This window comes from Ascaphus truei, chromosome 3 (assembly GCF_040206685.1).
Source record: "Ascaphus truei isolate aAscTru1 chromosome 3, aAscTru1.hap1, whole genome shotgun sequence".
Taxonomy (NCBI): Eukaryota; Metazoa; Chordata; class Amphibia; order Anura; family Ascaphidae; genus Ascaphus; species Ascaphus truei.
In genome coordinates, this window is record NC_134485.1 from 418,239,704 (window position 1) to 418,253,276 (window position 13,573).

General features: G+C 43.6%; 1 protein-coding gene across 1 annotated transcript in view; it reads left to right on the forward strand.

Moving 5' to 3' along the window:
• Positions 1-13,573, forward strand: part of ARHGEF17 (Rho guanine nucleotide exchange factor 17) — a 360,267-nt gene that overhangs the window by 160,946 nt on the left and 185,748 nt on the right. The gene's annotated exons all lie outside the window — the stretch shown is intronic.

Below are 13,573 nucleotides of genomic sequence, written 5' to 3' on the forward strand. Positions count from 1 at the left end.
CTATCTGGCAGTAAGGAGGTAAAAATGATCTAGTGGCCCGGGGTTTTATTTATTGCCCCATCGGCATGTCTGTCAAACAAGGGGTTACATCATTTTCTTAGCCATGCGTTGTGTAGGACCTCCTTGGCAGCCAGGGAGTTAAATTATTAAGCTACGATAACGGGTTGCAGACTAGACGGGCTAAGCCTTCGCAGAAGTGACTGCATTTTGGTGAAATTCTGGGTATTTGCAGCCGGCGAACATTCTGCCTGCGTGTGTGATTCTTCGCCAGCGCCGAATATCTGCTCACGGCGTGACTGCGCGGCGTTCGAAGCAGGAAGTTTTGGCTGGTTTTGGGCCGATGGAAAGGGCTTGGAGCAGTAAGTGTCAGACCCCCAGAGAGAGCACGCCGCGTTTTGCGAAGGTTTCTTAAAAATCGCAACATTTTGCAGAATGTCAAATTTCGGCAATAATACATTACAAAGTTTTCATTTTTGAACCAACACATTGTGTTCCAGCATTTTGCAAATTTGTAAAACATACAGGACACCTGCAAGCTCATATTGAACCCCCAAAATAACCACAACATATATAAGCATATAAGTGTCACAGAGGAGTGCTACTGAGCATGGCAATATATATTTAAAACCAGAGACAGAACATGAAACACAGACAGAGCTCAGTGCACATCCAGTGAAACCTATACACAGTACAGTTCCTAAATATATATGTATAGATATCTATTAAATAAAATGGTCTTTTAGTTTAACATTTTGGCCAAAGTGTTGTAAGCCCCTGAGCCACTACACGGCAGACCACATCTCAAGGGTCCCTAACACTAATATAAATTCTTAATAATCTGTGCATTACCAGGAAGAATGATCTATAATAAATCTGTCAAAATTGTTGCATTGTTCTAAGTCTGATTGAAGCTTTTATTAACCTGTACATTACCAGGAAAAGCACTCTGTATTAGATTTGTCACAATCATACTGCAAGCAAGCAAGTTCCCCTGAGAGTGGGAGATGCTATGGAGTGAGCTTTTAACCATTTAAATGTGGGAGCGGGTGAGCTTCAACAAGATAGGAAGAGCCACCCTCCTATCAGCTAAGACCAGCTGATCAAGAATTGTAAAACATACAGGACACTTGCAAGCCCCCAAAATAACCACATTTAAATGGTTAAAAGCTCACTCCATAGCAATGTACTAGCTAGTGGGTTACACGATCCTGCAGTATAGTTCTCTCCTCACAGGGTTAACATATATTGGTGTGTAGGGTACCCCTTTCCCTCATTTCTATCCCTATGTGTAGTTACTAACTAGCAGGGACAGGTTTTGTGGGGCTCACACCACCATTGTTCTATTGGTCTATGTATGTCAGCTGTACTAATATCTATGTGTGTTATTAATGATTACCTTTGCTACTGTTTTACCTTCTACCCCATCAGTGATGTATGGTTTACAGTGAGCTAGAGTTCACACACATTGAATTGCCTCTAGTGGATGTTTATACTTTATATAGTGCTCCAGTGATGTCATCCATTACAGTTGGCCTTCACTGCCTTAAACCATAGGCATTGATTGTGCGCTATCTGTTATTTATAGTGCTTACTGTATGTTCAGTTTTCCAACTATTTTGGATTAACTATCTGGCAATTTGCCCTAATAGTACTCAATGTATTCGGTTCATTCTATTCACCATTTATTCTGGTACCATTTTTAACCAACATTAATAAAGCATACTTAAATACTATTTATAGGTTTGGTTCAGATTATTCCTGTGTTGTTGCTTTTTTACTAGGGTGACCTACCCCTCAGATTCTGAGTGCATCAATAGGGCCTTATCTGTATGTATTGTGTCTTTACATCATACAGTGTTCTCTGTGTTCTGATTAGTCTCCTTGCCTTATTGCACCAGTCTGATTTAGTGATCCTAGCGGTCACACTAGGTTGAGCGGGTGCAACCCCTATTTTGCTCATCTGTGAGGTATTGTAACATTATTTTTTTAAAGTTTGCCGTAACCATGATGGGCTCGGGAGGGGGTTTCGTCTGCTGTTCCCTTGTGTGATGTCAATGTGCTTTTAAGTGTTTGGTAGGCAAAGTCTCATCTCTTTATCTTTAGTGGCGCTCGGATAAGCACAGGGTGGGAGAAGGGTAAAGAAATTACTTCCCCAGCCCCTAAGATAAGAGTCATTTCTAATACATTTTCAGACACACGTGTAGCCAAATGTATCTCCTTTTTGCTATTTTTTTATTTTATTTAAAAGTGCAGACCAAGCAATATCCTACGTTTTTTTTTTTTTAAATCAGTTCCTATGAGAAAATACTTGTAGCATTTATTTTTAAACAACAACTCTAAAATGAAATGTTTTCTGTATTATAATGTAACAAGCATTTTTTGTTTCTATAGCAACCATTTACAAAGTCATATCCCCTTCCTCTTCTGAAACAGGCTCTGGCACACCACTTTTTGAGCCCTGCCCTCACTCTTGCAGTGCACCAATTGAATCTAGTAACTGCCTGGTCACATGATCTTCCCCACAAAACTTTGCATCTTTGGTGCTCTTCTGCTGCACTGACAGCCGTTTAGTGAACCAACAAGCCGAATCTTCGCTGATCGATCACAGGAGAACGGATCGATTGGCAACTTAGCTAATTACTTATCATTGTGTGGATTGTATTGATGCCCAGTGTTAAGATGTTAAGTAAAATGTTATGCTGTTATAAACTATATGTGTTATAAAAATATATTAATTTAAAAAAATGTCACGTTAACGGGGAATCCAGGTTACAGGATGTTGGGTATTCTGAAAGAGGTAACCATAAACAATACTGTATGTACAGTCAGTGATGGCACGAGTGCAATGTACAGTAGATGTGTGGTTAGTAAGTATTAGGAGGCAGGTACAGCCTGGCGCCCAAAGAAGTGCTGCTGCTCAAATAGTGGTCCTGTGGTCACTCGAATTGGTGATCTGTAAACGATCAGCGCTAAATCGCTTCGATTGGCGTAATAAAATGTAATCGCTGCATACACCGTAAATAAAAAAATTGCACTCTCACCAGTTCAATTAATTAAATTCGTATGTAAGGAGCAAAGGTGGGGGGGGGGGGAGGGCAGGGATGGGGGTAGTTCCCAGAGGGAGAGTAGTTATGGGGTGAGAGGATGGGGGACTTAACCCCTTGTTTACCTTAGCGGTTAATAAAACATTGCATGGCGATTCATTACTACCCACTAAGGTAGCCAAGGGGGTAGGTAGCATTATTTTTTATGTTTTATATTAACCCCTGTGTAGCCGTTTTTGTCAGCTGGTCGTGGGCTGCTATGGGGTTAATATGTGCTGTAATGTAATTTAATAACTATTTTATCATTTATTTCAGGTTGTTTTAGGTTATCCTGCCAATATATTGGCCATTATATAAATAGGAAAGATAGGGCCAACGCCAGCTTTCTTAGATACTTACCTCCATAGGTGTTTGGGACATTTAAACTGCAGAGAGATACCGGCAGTCATTTAAACTGAAGAGATACCGGCACCCCCTACAGAGAGAAGCAGGGAGTCCCCGGAGCTGAAATTAATGGGGTTCAGCTCCGGAAAACCCCCTGCTTCAATTCTTATATATATAATATATTAGATAATATATAAGCAAGTAAGTGTTACTTCTTGCCTGTTACTGTACTATATTGCTGTGTTCACCTATTTAAGGAATAAATATACTTTATAATATCTAAGCCTCGTTCAGGTCAACCCAGTTATTTGGTGTTTATTATATCTTGTCATAAGTTACCGTGACAAGCATATAATTAACACAATTAATAATTGTGGTGATTACCTAGTCTCAAACCAGCTTAGCCAGCACAACCAACCTCACACTGATGATACCCATCAAGGTTGAAACATGTCTGTGAGTGGGTTTAATGGCTTTGCATCTCATCCCAGCCTCTGTCTAAAAGCTGTGTTTAAAACCGCATGCATTGGCTTGAGGATTTGCTTGTGTATTACGAGCTTGAGACAAAAGGTGGCACTGAGTGCTCATTTGCATGTCATTTCCCAGAATCCCTTGCTGCAGTAGAAGCGCTGTATGCTGGGCGATAATGGGGCAGACAGGGTTGCAGACCTGTCTAAGACATGCAAATGAGCATACAGTAATATTTACAGTTGCTATATATAAACTGTATATATATATATATATATATATATATATAATATAATTTTTTTTTTTTAAATGATTTTGGAATCTGTCCAGATTATTAACAATCCACTCACATTTTTTTTTTATGCCAAATCCGTGGTAGCGGTTTTGAGTGGGGAGGGGAGGGACGGGATGACGGATTTGGCTTAAAATATCCATGAAATTCTGGGAAAGGGATTTGGTCTGCTCCGCCCGTCTCTACTCACCGGGACCCCCTCGTGACTTCAGTACTAGGCAGAAACAAAGGGCAGAACATTATTTGAGGGGGGGTTAGGGTGTGATGGGAGCCTGTGCTGTACCACGATTGTGTGCCAGTGTCCATGGAGACCTGCTAACACAAGGCCCCAAACGGTCTCCGTGTATCTCTGTATGTTATTTAATGGAAGAGCTTCCTCAGGTCCTGGGTGCTGTATGTTCCCCTAGGGCCTGTCATTGAGACCCATATATACAGTGTGAATATGTAATGCCAACCTGTGGTCCTATTTGAAGCTTCACCTCTGTATAATCATGCTTTTATATAGCTTCATTAGGTATAAAGCTTGGTACATTGTAACTACAGCAACCACATCAGCAGTACGGAAGCTGAATGAGATATTCAGTGTCATTTCTCCAGTACCTTCTCTGACAGCCTGTGCATCAAAAGCTAAACTTGATGCACTGACAGGAGGGAAGGCAGAGCACCAAGTACACATGGAGTGCTCGGGGGAGGAAAACGTTCCATTACATCAAAAGGATAATATGGTAATGTTCTTTATGTTAATCTCCGCCTGCCGTGCCCATGGGACAGCCACGGGAGAAAGAATAATTGCACTCCCTTGCTTTCTTGTGTCTTTAGCTTAAACTAAAGTCTCCTGGCTTCCAAACAAAAGCAAAACCCAGCAGCAGAAAATCAATCCCAGTTTCTTAAATAGGAATGTTTCTTGTGTTGTTTTTCTGCACCAGTTTTATCCCCATTTTGCAGCCGAGTCTTTCATAAATAGCTCTTCACTGCGCTCTGAAGTGTTTTCTTGGCTCACGTATATAGGGACGGAATAATTCGGCAACATCATTTAAAGCCGCGATCCCCTGTAAAATGAAGCCTATCATATTATCCGGTGACTACTTCATGTATTTAATACTTTTACCCAGTTGTAGTTTCTGGTGTTTTTGCCTAAATGGCGCCAAACCTTGTGGGTCCTGCAGGAGGGGGGGGGGGGGGGCTGGGGAGAGGGGTATGACGTTGCGGCGTCCTACTTGACAAATGCAGACAGTTATCTTAAAATGTCCAAGAAGGACACTGGCGACTGAATCGTCTCTTGGGAACCCGGGGGGGTCTTCGCAGTTCAGCTCTGGGTGACCCCCTGCTTCAGATTTGGATAAAAAATATGTATCTTTTTTATTTATTTATTATTTCTTAAGTGCTTACATTTAAATCTATTGGGATGAACTTGATATCGGTGGGAGATGCATACAGTACATTATGTATGTGTATATGTATGTATATACTGTATGTATACACCACACATTAGTTAAGTTATAGTGGGTAAAAAAAAAAGTGACAAAAAACCTCCACCGTAAAGCAAATGGAATTATAACTGTGTGCTCACTTGCATGTCTTAGACTGGTCTGCGACCCCGCCTTTCACCATATCGCCCAGCATACAGTGCTTCCACTGCAGCAAGGGATTCTGGGAAATGACATGCAAGCGTGAGTGCGTGTGTGTGTGTGTGTGCGCGCGTGCGTGTTAATACCAGGACAATCCAGAGAGATCTCTGCCATTTTTTTCCCCTCCCCTTTCTCTTGGATCATGGGGTTGGCAAATCCCAGCCCTCAAGGGCCACCAGCAGGTCTGGTTTTCAGGATGTTCTTGCTTGAGCCACCTGTGCTGCAGCAGGGACTGACTGAGCCACCTGTGCTGCAGCAGGGATATCCTGAAAACCTGACCTGTTGGTGGCCCTTGAGGACTGGAGTTCGCCACCACCTCTTCATCTTCGGCATTTGTATTTTCAATGGTCACACAATGTCTTTATTACTGTTAGCCGTGTTTTGTTATTTTAACCCATACTTCCGTCTCCTATTGCAGGGGGGCGCAAACTTTTTTCCCTGCGCCCCCCTGACGGCTGTCCCCTCGCTCCCGCGCCCCCCCCAACCCCAACTTACCCGCGCTCCGGCGTAATGACGTCACGTTGCCATAGCAACGTGACGTCACATGACCAAATGACGCCGCGTTGCCATGGCGCCGCAGGGAGGAAGCCGCCGGAGCCACGGTAAGTTAGGTTTACAGAGGCCCTGCAGCTCCCCCGGCAGTGTCGCGCCCCACAGTTTGCGCACCGCTGTCCTATTGTACTGTGCTGTGGTATATGCTGGTGCCATATCGATTAAATATTGGTAACAGCCGGTCATGCACTGTAGGTTTGGGACTTAAATTCTTGGTTATGGCAGGGGTATAAAATATATATATATCTGTACACACAGATGTAGTAGACATTTATTATCCCCGTTAACACGCGAAAGAACATGTTACAACACCTGCGTGTCTGAGAGATGGCGCAGGTGTTACCATTTCCTTCAATGGCACGAGTGCGTTAAAGCTGCATTAGGCCGCGCTTATAGTGCGCGCAACATCAACGCAACAGATGACGTCGCCGTCGCCAGCCGCAAAAGTTGAATTTCGCGTTGCAGCGACGTCGCAAGCGACCTGGCCTTTGATTGGCGGCAGACTCTGAAAAATGAAATGTGTGCCGGCTTCCAAATTTCGCGCCGCCACGTCGCTCCCGTCGCGCTTACTATAAGCGCACGCCACGGCGGCAATACATTCGTTTTTGCCGCAACATCACGTCGCCGGCACTATAAGCGTAGCCTGAAATGTCACATTGGCGATAACAGGTGCAATAATGTCTGTAGCTGGCATTAATGCAGCAATCCCTTGAAATATGGTGCTGAATAGCATGTGCCCTTGGTCATCTGTCACATATCTGTACAAATGTTTCTCAGAAAGGCAGCAAACGCAGTGTGCGTGTGTGCGTGTGTGCGTGTGTGCGTGTGTGTGTGTGTGTGCGTGTGTGTGTGTGTCGCGTTATTGTCTCCTTGTTTATATCACAGGAACAGTCCCTTCTCATAGTTAAAATGAACTGTATGGCAGTGGCATGTTGTTAATTGAAAGAGACTGACTCCATCCTTAAACAACTCCAAAGTTTAAAATATTATTTTAAAATACTGCAGATCTTCATAATAACCACCAGGGAATCTCTTTAAATCAGAACTACTTGACCTGAGGAAGGGGGGGGGGGGGAGACCTCTCGAAAACGTGTCTTATAATATCAACCGTTAGTCTAGTTTTCGGGGTTGCTTTTCTTCACCATCTTCTCAAGGATTGGCACCGTGCTCGGCTAACGTGTGCCGATCCGTCACCGGGGAGCTTCCTGTTGCCCGATCTGTCACCGGGGAGCTTCCTGTTGCATGGTCTTTATGCACACAGCCAGCTTGTTAAATATTACAATGCTTTGCTGTCGCTGAACTACACTAGAACATCTACTCCCACGGGGAAAATCAACATCTTTTATAATAAAACCAGAGAATAAATGCACAAAAAGAAATGTGGCTTGAAAAAAAATGGGGGCTTTACATATTCTATTAAGAAATTGTATTTTGAACAGGAGATGGTCAAGGGCGCGTTACCTATTGCTACATGTTTCCATCCCATGACCCATACGCTAATGCTCTGAATAGTATCACTGCACATGTGACAGATGGCACACACCTTTGCCAGGAATACTTTGTGCGATTTTGTTCAACACGTCGTGGGAACTGGTTCACCTACTGTAGTTCGGGATTCATGGAGACATTTTTCAAGATAAGGCAGAGAATGGCACCCCGTGTTGTAATATATATGGTCCTCTCTTGTCAAACTGCAACATGCAATGACTCCCTCACCTCCTGTTTTATTTAAGTATGCCTGCAAAGGCGCAGGGAGATGAAGCGATTTCCACAAGATCACTGGAAGTGTGCGTTGCCTACAGATGCAGCGGCCATAATTTTACGAAATCACGGGGTTTATACCTCGGAATACCCATGTCATGGCGCGGGATTACTTCTAACCGTGCCGCCTTAAGACATGAGCGCATAAAATGGCATTATAGTGTTCTGGCTTATAAACACCTGAAATTGACACAGTAGCACAGTACTGTACACATTACAATTCATTCATTTCATTGCACACAATCCATGAAATTCAAACAAAGCAACCGCGATAAACAAGTGTGCTGAGGCGATTGGCCGCGTGGAGTACAGCAGCGCACACGAAAATGGCGCCGTAATGCCTTAATATAACGGCCGCCACATCTGTAGGCAGGGACTGAACATGCAAACTTGTATATTTGAAGGCAAATCCATGCCTATGCCTCCAATGAATGCCGCGGCTACTGACGTCAATATAGATCAGTGGTTTCTAACTTTTTTTTTTCCGTTAAGGAACCCTATGTGAAATTCTTAGGAACCCGAACCCGAACCCTCTCTAATAGCGCATCTGTGATCAGATGCATTGTAACCTCTTCTGTATTTGGTAAAATTTTAAAATAACATTTTATTATTATTATTATTAATAACATGACAATTGCCTGGAACCTTTTAGGGATGCCCAGGGAAGCCAAGGGTTCCTAGGAACCATGGTTGAAAAACACTAATATAGATTATGATCTCCCTCCTCCTGATTGGCTGTCAACTCCGCTTGTTGGTTGAGCAGAAGCTGTGACTTTTCACCTACAGTAACACTCTGCACAGAGCCTGAGTTCAGGCCATGCAAACGCATGTATAGCGCAGACTCTGCACTTAGCACTGTATATATTTGCAGGCACAATGAGTCACTGACCCATACATTTTATATCCACTGTAATTGTAGTGCCTGATTAGATAAATAGTGGTTTGCCGTATTCAGATACCGGTGTAGCATCTTGTATTTATCAGTCTCCCTAGATGCTCCACACGTCCCCCGTTATCACTGCATGTAGCACGTAGTGCGGTTCCCCGGCATGCCGTACTTGTCCCGCCTGAATTTATTTCGTGGTGAGACGGACTTATTATTTGCGTTGGTGCAGTTCAGTACGTGTCCGGCAGAGAGCGGACGGGACGGTTACATTGCATTTAGATTTTCAAGACAATAGCGTGCTACCGCCTACAAGCGTTTCTTGACGGTATTGCAAACAAAGCTGAGATTCCGTTGTCAGCCCTCTGTCAAATCGCGAGCAAACATTTAAAGCGCGTGGGGCCGGAGCGGCACTCGCAAGGAATACGCGGATGCGCGGCCACCAACCATGATGCTACAAATGTTGATGTTACTCCGTTCTGATCCTGTTGCCTAAAAAGTAGGCTTCTAATCCTCGTCTTTCTGCTGAGTTATCGCTGCTGTACGTTTTTTAACGGACAGTAAACATACTGTACAGGCTAACCGTGTACAGCCACTGTCAAATATTTCTTCTGTTTGGCCCCTTTGCAAAAGCATTGCAGTTCCTATAATGACATGCAGCCCGGATATAAATCAGTGCTAGATCTCTGGTTGCAAACCAAATGTTGGCGATCGATGTGGATGCACCTTCAATATATCAGGCGTTCTCCATGAAATTGCATACTCTCCTATCTAAGGTCGCTTAGTTGCTCACTAAAGAAATATCTGTTTGGCTTACTTGGCGAAGATCAGTTCTCTGCAATCTTCTCCCTGACGTTCTGAGGCTGACATTGCTCAGGGGAAACAGAACGTGCCGGGTGATATGTTTTATTGGACCGCTGGATAGATTGTACACAAGACAAGCTTTTGAAGATCACAGAGGCTGAACTCCATAAGAACCTTTTGATATTTGAAAGGTTGAATACTGTAAAACGTTGTGCTTCAACCTGTGTGCCCCTGTACCACTGGAAGCTCAGAAAGTCCTGCACAAGAGGTATTATACCTGGGAGAACCGCAGGACATACAGTATGCGGCCCTCCAAGAGAAAGCGGTCACTGGCACTCCTATAGCAGCAGGTATGGATCCGGTGCTGTGTCCATAAAGATAAATAGTAAGTACTTTAGCACCAAGTCAGGGTTAGGGTATTTAAGGGTTTTCACTGTCATATGTCCTTTGCACCCCCCCGCCCCCCCTCCTGAGAAAGATCCCATTGCTGAATACAGTTTTTTGGACCTTACTGATGAGTGCTGTCTTTATTTTGTATCATCATCACTGGTGGTAAAGTATTTACTATATATATATATATATATATATATATATATATATATATATATATATATATATATCAAATGGAAATATTACTGTATGCGCATTTGCATGTCTTAGACAGGTCTGCAACCCTGCCTTTCAGCATTATCACCCAGCACACAGCACTTCCACTGCAGCAAGGAATTCTGGGAAATGACATGCAAATGAGCATACAGTAATATTTCCATTTGCTATATGCTTTGCTGTGGAGGATTTTTGTCACTTTTTTTTACCCACCATAACTTAACTAAGTGTGTGTGTGTGTGTGTGTGTGTGTGTGTGTGTGTGTGTGTGTGTGTGTGTGTGTGTGTGTGTGTGTGTGTGTGTGTGTGTGTGTGTGTGTGTGTGTGTGTGTGTGTGTGTGTGTATATATGTATATATTTTGACACCTCTAGCCATAAAACACATCCACACCGGGGGAAGGACCAGCACAGATAACATTCCAATAGACACTGTTTATAGTATAGCTTTTGCTTGCTTCATTCATTGTAACATCGCCGGAAGAAGAGATCAGTGTATCTCGAAAGCTCGCACAAATAAAAGCATTTCGTTAGCCACAGAACGGTATCATCTATTTAGTTTTTGATTATATATATATATATATATATATATATATATATATATATATCCATGTTAAAAATTAATACATCAACATTCCTTAAGCCTTTTTCAATATTTTTAAAGCGCTCTATAAATATTTCAATATTAAATATATCCTAGCTTATATTTCGATACTCTTGTGGCCCTTCTACTCCGAATGTATTTTCTGATCTGGCCCCTTTGGTTAACCATTTTAGAGCCCTGAGAGAAGAGAACAGAAGCTAAATGTCCATCACGAAACACATTCAGGAAAGATGCAACACTTAGATGTGCTCTACAGCATGAGCAAACGTTATATATATCTATATCTCTCTAAGGATGTCAGAACATTTTTCTGTGATAGGTTGAACAGTCTGTCGCTCACCCAGAGACAGCCATCTCTCCCCGTATGTGTTAGGCCTCGGCCATGTTTGCTGCTTGCATGCGGAAGCGTGCTGACGCGCACTCCCGCTCAGCTCTGAGCCCCTACAGCCGCAATTAGAGCGGCTTTAGTAGGGGCTCACCTGCGCTTCCGCGCGCTTGCGGAAGCGCAGGTCTTAGGGGAATTTCAAATTCCCCCGCTTGCCAGCGAGACAGGCCGGTTACGTGAGCGGTTCGCCCAATGAGGGCGAACCAGCTCCGTGACGTCACTGGCCGCGCCCGCCCCCGGCCCGCCCACCTGAGGTCCTGCTGAGAGCGCGTGCGGTAAGCAACCGCAAGGCCAGGGAAAGCACCCGCTTTCCCTGAGCCTCTGCGCGCCTCAGCGAGCAAGCAGGGAGCATGGACTCATGGACTCGGCCTTAGACTGAGCGGCCTCTCACATAGGAAACACTGGGGGAGGGGATTTTAATGGGGGAGGGGATTTTAATGGCAGTGGGGTACAAAGGGAGAGTGACAGGTGTTAATGTGCTAATGAATGGAATATTTATATATAACTCTCTAAGGATGTCTGCACATCCCTCTGTGATAGTCTGATTGGCCTGTTACTCACCCAGGAACAACCAATTAGACTGCACATCCTGTGTAATCAGACTGCACATTGGTTGTATAACATAAGTATCACATATGAATTGGAGGTGAAGAATACAAGATTTGGACTCTGCACTTCATCATCAACCTTACAACGGTGAGAACTTGGCTTCTAAATGCTCTGACATTTTTTGCCATCTAAAGACCAGCTTTCTAAGATGCTGTTTAATCTTTTGTGCTAGACTGCCCTCCCAGGTCTGATTTGTACATCTGCTCTTTCTCCTCATCTCCAAACCTGGGAACTCACTCCTCCTACCTCTCTCCCTGCATCTCTATTCTGCCCTCCCTATTGCTTTTCTTGTTTTCTGTTTCCTCACTGTTTCCTCTGTAAACTTTTCTGTTCTCTCCAACTCCCTCACTCTCTTCCTCCTGTCCACATTTCTTCATCCCTCCTCCCCTCCACCTACTGTATGCGTGTACCTATACACTGCACCACTATGTACACACCTTTCCCAACAACATCTACAACCCTGAATAAAAAACATCCCCACAAATCCTCTTCTCACATTTGCGCTCGCTCTCGCACTCTCCTCTTCCTGCCTGCTCCTTGCTGTTGGGAATATCTCTCCTAATCCTGGACCGAGCCATATACACACCTACTCTCTCTCCCAGGCCTCTTTCCTCATTTTCTGCTGATTGTGTTAACCCATCTAATTTAATAACAACCTTAAAACTTAACTCACAAGAAGCATCCTCATAGCCTGCACTTATGGCTATTGTCCCATTTTATATATATATATATATATATATATATATGTATATGTATATGTATATGTATATGTATATGTATATGTATATGTATATGTATATGTATATGTATATGTATATATATATATATATATATATATATATATATATATATATATATATATATATCCCTCTGTGATAGACTGTGTGGCCTGTCAGTCACCCAGAAAACACTGGGGGAGGGGATTTTAATGGCAGTGGAGACCTCAAGGACTAGAGGAGACAGATGAGTAGGAGAGGAGGGAGTGTAGTGTGCAGGAACAGACACAGTAAGGCAGGGAGTGCAAAGAGAAGGGAGGGGAGAACAGTGCAAAGAGGAGCAGGGCATGATGGAGGAGTAAGGTGGGGAAGAGGGGACAAGAGACCGCAAAGTGTTACAGGGAGGGGTGAAAACTGGGTAATGTTTAATTAATAACATTTCCAATCTCCTAGATCGGCGTATGTTACGCTGGGTACAGCTAGTAACTAACTAATATGATGTCCTTCGTGTTAACAAGAGGTTGATATGGCACTGCTATTACACAGGGCTGTCTGTAGAAACACAGAATTTGACAGCAGATAAGAAGAACCCCTAGGCCCACCCAATCTGCCCATTTTCCAATCCCTTGTAAAATCTCAGACCCTTTTAGATCATTTGGCTTCTTTCATATGGAGTATCGGGAGAAGGAGCGGCTCAGTGAGTAATGACACTGACTGGCACTGAGTTAAATTCCCGGTGTCGGCTCCTTGTGACCTTGGGCAAGTCACTTTATCTCCCTTTGCCTCAGGCACAACAAACATAGATTGTAAGCTCCATGGGGCAGGGACTGTGTCTGCAAAA